Genomic DNA, 7,605 nt, shown 5'->3' with positions numbered 1-7,605 from the left:
TTGATTTGACTTTTTTTTTTTTGGTTGTAAATATCACTTGAGAATAATAAAAAAAATAAAGAAAATAAAACTTAAAGAAAAAATAAAAAAGTTAAAAAACACAAACTCTTGGACCAACACGGAAGGTGGTTCACGGTGGCGCAGCAGCGACTAATCAGACTTGTCAGTAACAGATTAGAGTTGATGTCAGCAAATCGGCGACGTTAGCAGCAGTTGGAGATGGTGGCGATAGTGGTTAAGATAGCAGCAAATCAGCGGTTTCTTATCGACAAGATGATGACAAATTGGCAGTTTCTCGGCGACAAGCTTTAACGTCGATCTGGATTTTTTCGTCTTGTTGATTTGGTTTCTTCCCTTCTTGGCTTAGGGACGGCAGTGTGGTGGTGTTTCTTGGTGATTGAAGTTGTTTGGGTGATTGGGTGATGATGTGAGTTTGCGACAGATTGGTTGAAGATGGTTGGAGTCGTTGATTTGTTTTGGATTGGGATTTTTTGGTGTTTTGTGGTTTGCAGTGGTCAGTTGGTGGTTGGGTTGGTGAGTTTTAGAATTTAGATTGCCACATTTTCTCCTTTTCGGAATTAACTGGCGATTGCTCTAGAGTAAGCAATATATTAGATCAGAGAGTGGCTCCAATACCATGTAAATTTGAAGAATTGTATTTTCAATTCATTGATTTATCACTAAGGAATTACGCTCTTTATATAAGGAGTATACGATCTCCTAAATCCCCTAATTATGCTAGTTGCAAATTATACAATATTCCGTCTGACATAATTAGGAGATTACATAATCTCTAGAATATTCTGATATCGTATATCCATCTAACATAACTAAAGGATTACAAAATATTTACATGATTACAAAAGATTTATACAATATTATGGAAATCTTAACAGTAAAACTCATTACAAAACAAAACAAACCCAACCCATTGCAAAACTAATAATATTATCTTCTTACGAATTTCAGTTTTCATAGTACTTGAGAGTCTGAGAGGAGATGAAGCAGGACAACGATCAACGAAGAAGAGGGAAGAAAATGGCGAATGGCAAGACAACGAACGGATTTGCGATTTCGGTTTTCCAAGTAAAAAGGCAAAGAAGCGTAACCTTTGTGATTTAAGAATTCTAATTTCTTATTCCCAAATCGTTTTTTTTTTTTTTTAATAAGTTGAATTAGGGGTGAAATCGAGTCGAGCCCAGTATCTAACTACTCGAACTCAACTCAGTTGCTACAGTACTGAGTTCGAGTTCAAGCTTGAGCAATGGAGATCGATTCCAAACGTTCGATCTCCATACCTTAAAGGGCTACTCGAGCTCGAATTCTAGCTCAGTTAATCAAGCTTTCGAGCTTGAGTTCTAATTCGAGCTCGAGCTTGGTGAAAAAAAAAAAAAAAAAAAAAAAAAAAAACCAATAGATAAAATGGCAACAAGACTTAGAAACGTTTCATTTGCTTTTCAAAAACAATTTCTCTCAAATACAAAACATTTCTTCCTCTTATGTCTCTTTACAAACAACACGTACATTAGCAGCCAGCAAATACCATCTCCAATGCTCCACCCACTACTACTACCCATCATGTAACGCCCCACTTGAGGTACGTAGCTAATGTTTCTTCTTTTGCTCTTATTTGAGTCGGTTTATTAGTATTATTGTTTGGTTGGCCTTTGATTGAGTGGTATGTTGAATACTTGCCTTGAATTGGTTGAAAATAGAAGAAGTTTAGTGTTCCAGGCTTCGCCGGGGTGAAGAAGAATCTTCGCCACGGCGAAGAGGTGTTGAAGCCCACAGGGAAGCTGTTGGACAGTTTTGCCGCGGCGACAGAAGCTTTTTCGCCGCGGCAACGTGCCAACCAAAATATTTGTTAAGTTTTAGATATTTTCTTCCCTAAGGGCTATTTGACCATCCTACCCCTAATTAGCAGGAAAAGTGGGGAGTAAATTGTAAGGAAATTTCATGGAGAATATGTTAGTATGGGGGTGTGATTGTAAGGAATCAAAGGATATGGATGAAATTTTCAAGAAAGAGTAAGGNTAGAAACAAAGTTTTGTGAGGATGACTTAAGGTTAGACACATGCCTAGAATCAAATGTCATATGATCAGTAGCACCAGAATCAATTATCCATGCACTATTAGAAACAAATGTACACATATTTAAAGACTTACCATCATTTGTAGCTGCTTACCATCATTTCCAGCAACAGCTACAAATGATGAAGATTGTTGGACATCTGCTTTCTTTTCCACAACAACATCAACATCAGTAGAACTTTTTATTTTGTTGTTATTGAGCATGTCGGGTTTAGTCATCTCTGAGTAACTTGCTTCCAAATTTGGAACTGAGTTTCGTAGAATTTCTCCACACATCCTACCCTTTTTTTTTTTTTAAATATTACTTAAGAATAAATAAATAAATAAAATAAAAAATAGGAAAAATAAAAAAAAGTTTAAAAACAAACTCTCAACAAGCACAACAGGTAAGTTACGGTGGCACAGCAACTGCTGATCAGAGTCGCCGGAAACAGATCGGGTTTGACGTCAGCGTGGTGGTGTTTTCTGGTGACTGAAGTTTGGAGGATTGGATTGATTGCAGTCGTTTTCTCCTTCTTGGATTGAAGACGATGGGATGATTACTCACCGGTGATTTTTCCGATGGCTGCTCTACAATGAGAATTTTTTTTAGAGATCAGAGAGTGGCTCTGATACCATGTTTGTTTGAAAGAATTGAATTTTCAATTCATTGATTTATCACTAAGGAATTACACCCTTTATATAAGGAGTATACGATCTCCAAAATCTCATAATTATGTCAATTGTGGATTAAAAAATATTTTGTCTGACATAATTAGGAGATTACATAATCTCTAGAATATTCTGAGATCGTATACCTGACATAACTAAAAGATTACATAATATTCACTTGATTACAAAATATATACAAAATATTATGAAAATCTTAACAATATGACATCTCCAGTAACTGCAGAATTCTGAAATGGTAACCATCATTTATATCATTGTAACCATTGATTTCCATTCAACAGAAGATTATGCATTTAGAATCTTTTTTCCTATCAGAAAGAAGAAAAGCAATAGTGATCAACAAGAAGCGAAGAGCCAAGTCTCAGTGGGAGGCTTGAAAAGACAATTGTACTTTTCACCTTTCATGTGCCAAAGACAACAGTAGAAACAAAGCTTTACTACATGGAAAGAAGAGGAACTAGTGGCTCTCCTAGTTTCAATGCTTGGGTGGATGGAAAATTCCATGATATCTTCTTATCCAAGTCCATTCAACAAAAATTTTTCCAAGCTTCATTTGGTAGGCCTCATAGCTGAACTTAGAGATTACTCTTTTTGCATTAAGTATCTATACCAGCATTGCCACTGGCTGGCATCGGTTCTTTTTTTCTCCATTCAGAAAAGCAATGTTTTAAAAATCAACCTGGGACAAAACCAGGCAAGCTGGCCGGGTCCCGGGTCGATTGGTTTAACCAATTGAACCAATTGGTTCAACCGGTGATATCATCATGCTGACATCAGCAATATTACTGTTCACAGAATGTAAAATTCTAGAATTTGGATCCAAATCATAAACTCTGCTCCCCCTCAAGTTGGTGCGTAGATGTCACACATGCCCAACTTGTCTAACACTTGTGAGAAAATACTTTGGAGACAGCCTTGGTAAGATATCACCATTGATCCTCTGATCGATCTTGGGCAGTTCAATAATCTTTCTCCTAGTTTTTTTTGATGAAAAATTATCTACTTCAACGTGCTTCGTACAGCATGTTGAACTGGATTGTGAGCAATGTCACATGCTGCTTTATTGTCACAATATAACTGGATTGGTTGATTAGGTTATAACCCAAATCTTATAGTAGAAATCTACCACAAAGCTTCACAATCCCAAGTGTCCATTCCCCTAAATTGCTTCAGCGCTTGAGCGTGCCACAACATTTGTTTCTTGCTTCTCCAGTGACTAGATTACCTCCTACAAAAGTAAATAACAGAAGTAGATCGTCTGTCATCCACTGCTCCAGCCCCATCAGCATCAGTATAGCGGCACATTTGGTAGTCCTTATTTTTAGAAAATATATCCCTTCCAGGAGCATGTTTTAAATATCTCAGGATACGCATAACTGCGTTCATATGCTGCTCCCCAGATTATGCATGAACTGACTGACTATACCTAATGCATAAGCAAGATCGTCCTAGTTTGAGACAAGTAACCATTCTTCCCACAAGTTTTGGTATCTCCCTTTGTCAACTGGTACTTGATCAGTCTCAACTCCTAATTTCAAGCCTTCTTCGATTGGTGTATCCTGGTTGACAGTTGACATACCATTTCCTACCAACACATCCAGCATACTTTCTTTGTGATAGAAAGATACCTCTGTTAGATCGAGACACTTCAATTGCGAGAAAATATTTCAAAGAACCTAGTCCTTCATCCCGAATTCTTCTGATAAGTACTTTTGCAGAGCCTTCCTTTCTTCTGATCATTTCCCTGTACCACCATATCATCACATATCCAATAAGTGCATGACTTTCTTTTGTTTTTTAAGGAAGAGTTGTGGTGATCTGAATTGCGCTAAAATGGGTTTAAACAACAACCAAAAAACTTCATAGCTTTGGTTAATCTCCCAAACAATGCCTTCAAGATTTTTTAACCATACAATTACTTCTTTACCTTAACATACCTTTTGGCGATGTTATCACTGGTAATACACCCTGGTGAGGATCCAATAGATTTCTCCAGACAAGTTCCATGTAGGAAAACTTCTTCACATGACTGATGTAATGTGCCATCAAGGGTTGGCAGCTAAAGATAATAAGACACGTACATGTTTGATTTCAGCAGCACGGGTGCAATGTCTCTGTATAGTCGATACCGTTGGGTTTGGTTGTACCTTTGCTACTAGTCTTGCTTTGAATCTCTCAATTGTAACCATCACTTTATACTTTCACCGTGTAAATACCCATGTACACATCCAACAGTCTTTTTTCTTCCGGGTGGACGATCCTACCACAAGTTCCCAAGTCTCATTTTCTGAACGATTTCATTTCCTCATAATCTAGCAACTTTCCATTTGGTCAGATAAGACCCTTCCTGCACATGGTTGAATAGATACACTTAGATAATTGATTCACAAATGACATATCGTTTTATGTAGACATGGTTAGACACATAAGTGACTACATGGGGTATTGACTTTACTAGATAGCTCTAGTTCGTATTGGTGGGTTGGGAATCCCTTTCGTACTACGTGGTGTAATACTTTCCTAATTGGTTTCAGACTCTAAATCAGCAAATATTTCTCAACAAAATGATGGTGTGTGACTACCACGGAATAAGAACTCGGACTGAGAAGGCTTCTACGCGTGTGTTCTGTACCACCCTCCACATTACCATCATCCCTTCATCTCTTGTCGAACAATAGGTTCTAGTTTTGTGACTCATGTCTACCACATCTTTGAACGTCATCTTGAACTGCATAGTCAAGAGTCCGAATTTCTTCTTGACAATACTCCACCCTAAGTTAATACTCAAGGAAAATACATTAACCTTCATGGGAAAACAACATGCCATCTTACAAACGTCTCTTGTAGTTTGGAGGATAATAACATCGATCAACCCCTTTGATTGACACCCATACCCAACAAAACACATTTCAATGCACAGGGACAACTTGTACGTGATGTTATGGAGGTGAACAAATGCAATACAGCCAAAAACAACATGTAGGCGTGTAAGTTGCGGTACCATTGAGATTCATGCTTTACCAAGAGCCTGAAATAGGTGTTCTCACAAACGAAGAGAACAGGGGTCCCGAGTGATTAGGTAGGCTGCTGAGAAGTAGTGCTTATCCCCAAAAAGATAACGCATGTGTAGCCCAGCTTATTATGAGGGCAATGTACAACCTCCAAAAGTGCGATTTTTTTCACTCAACAACACATTTGTTGGAGGTGTGTTGGGACAAGTAGTTCGATGAAATGATACATTGTGTTGACTAAGTACTGTGAAGGATCTGAACTTTTGATATTCTCCGCCATTGTCATCTTCGAAGGTATCCTGAACCTGTGCATATATAATGCGTTAGACGACCTTTTGCGAATCTATGAAAGAGAAATTAACCTCCCATTGGAGTTATTAGAACATACACAATCATTCGTCGTACAGTCAATAATAAAAAGTCAACAAACACACGAGATCCACCTAAAGTAGTAACCTGTGATGGCCCCCAGAACATCTGAAGGTATAAGCATAAAGGTATGGGAATTTATCGTGATTACTGTTGGAAATTGTGACTCGATGGCTGTTTGATAGTTTCACAAACAGCACAGCGGAAGTTAGATATCAATTTTTTCAAACAAACTTGGAAAGAAGAAAGTAAAAAATAATTTCTTCAGAATAACCAACGAAGCATGTCAGAAGCGCCGATGCCATAACCAAAGGTCGAAAGTTTTGTTTATCTTTTAGGTAATTCTACAGACAAAGCACTGTTGTAACACGTAGAACTTTGTGAACCTAATCCAAGTAATACAATTGCCCCTGTTCTCATACCACACAATTTTACCATGCTTTGTTTGAATATCTTTTAAACTCACAAATCAGGCCAAAATCAACTACACATGTAAGCTTTTGATTTTATTTTGGTAGCACTGACAACAATGTTTCAATTTAGGATGGGAAACTAAGCCAGAATCTAGTATAAAGAGTTTTTAGGGTTATACGAACCTTCCCCAATGACCCGTTAATTCACCATGTTGCATAGACAATTGGGTTTTCAATTCATTGATTTATCACTAAGGAGTTACACCCTTTATATAGGGAGTATACGATCTCCTAAATCTCTTAATTATGTCAATTGTGGATTACACAATATTTTGTCTGACATAATTAGGAGATTACATAATCTCTAGAATATTTTGAGATCGTATACCTGACATAACTAAAAGATTACATAATATTCACTTGATTACAAAATATATACAAAATATTATGAAAATCTTAACACTAACATTTACAAAGAAATTGTACAAAGATCTCCATACAAAGTGATGTGACAAAAAAATGAATGAAAGAGCGAATTTAATGAGTTTAACTTTTTGTTTCACTCTTTCATTCATTTTTTGCCACCTCACTTTGTATGAAAATCTTTTGTAAGATTTCTTTGTAAGTATAGTATTATTGTTATTTTTCTATCAATTTTTTTTGAGTGAACGACTTTTTCCCACCCAAATAATAGTTTAATGACACTTTTCCGCACACAGACTTTTAAAATATTACTTTATTATCCAAATTTATATTCTGTTTTCGATTTCAATATCGTTGGGACCCCACACCACCACTATTCTCTTCCTCGATCATCACTCACCAGAAACCCTCAAGTCCTATTCTTGTCGACCCAGCCCATCGCCAACACTCGAGCGATTATGATTTGCATAACCCCTCCTCCAAGTCAAATTCCGATAAATCCCAACCACCAAAATCCAACCTTCTACCACCAAAATACTCATCGACCTCTCATCTTCAAAAACCCCAACATCCTAGACCGGGTTTGCTCTCTGCTCACCGTCGAAATATAAATTTAGGTAATGAAA

The sequence above is a fragment of the Pistacia vera genome, unplaced genomic scaffold, assembly GCF_008641045.1.
Source record: "Pistacia vera cultivar Batoury unplaced genomic scaffold, PisVer_v2 Contig423, whole genome shotgun sequence".
NCBI classification, from domain to species: Eukaryota; Viridiplantae; Streptophyta; class Magnoliopsida; order Sapindales; family Anacardiaceae; genus Pistacia; species Pistacia vera.
Note: the sequence above shows the minus strand (reverse complement) of the source record.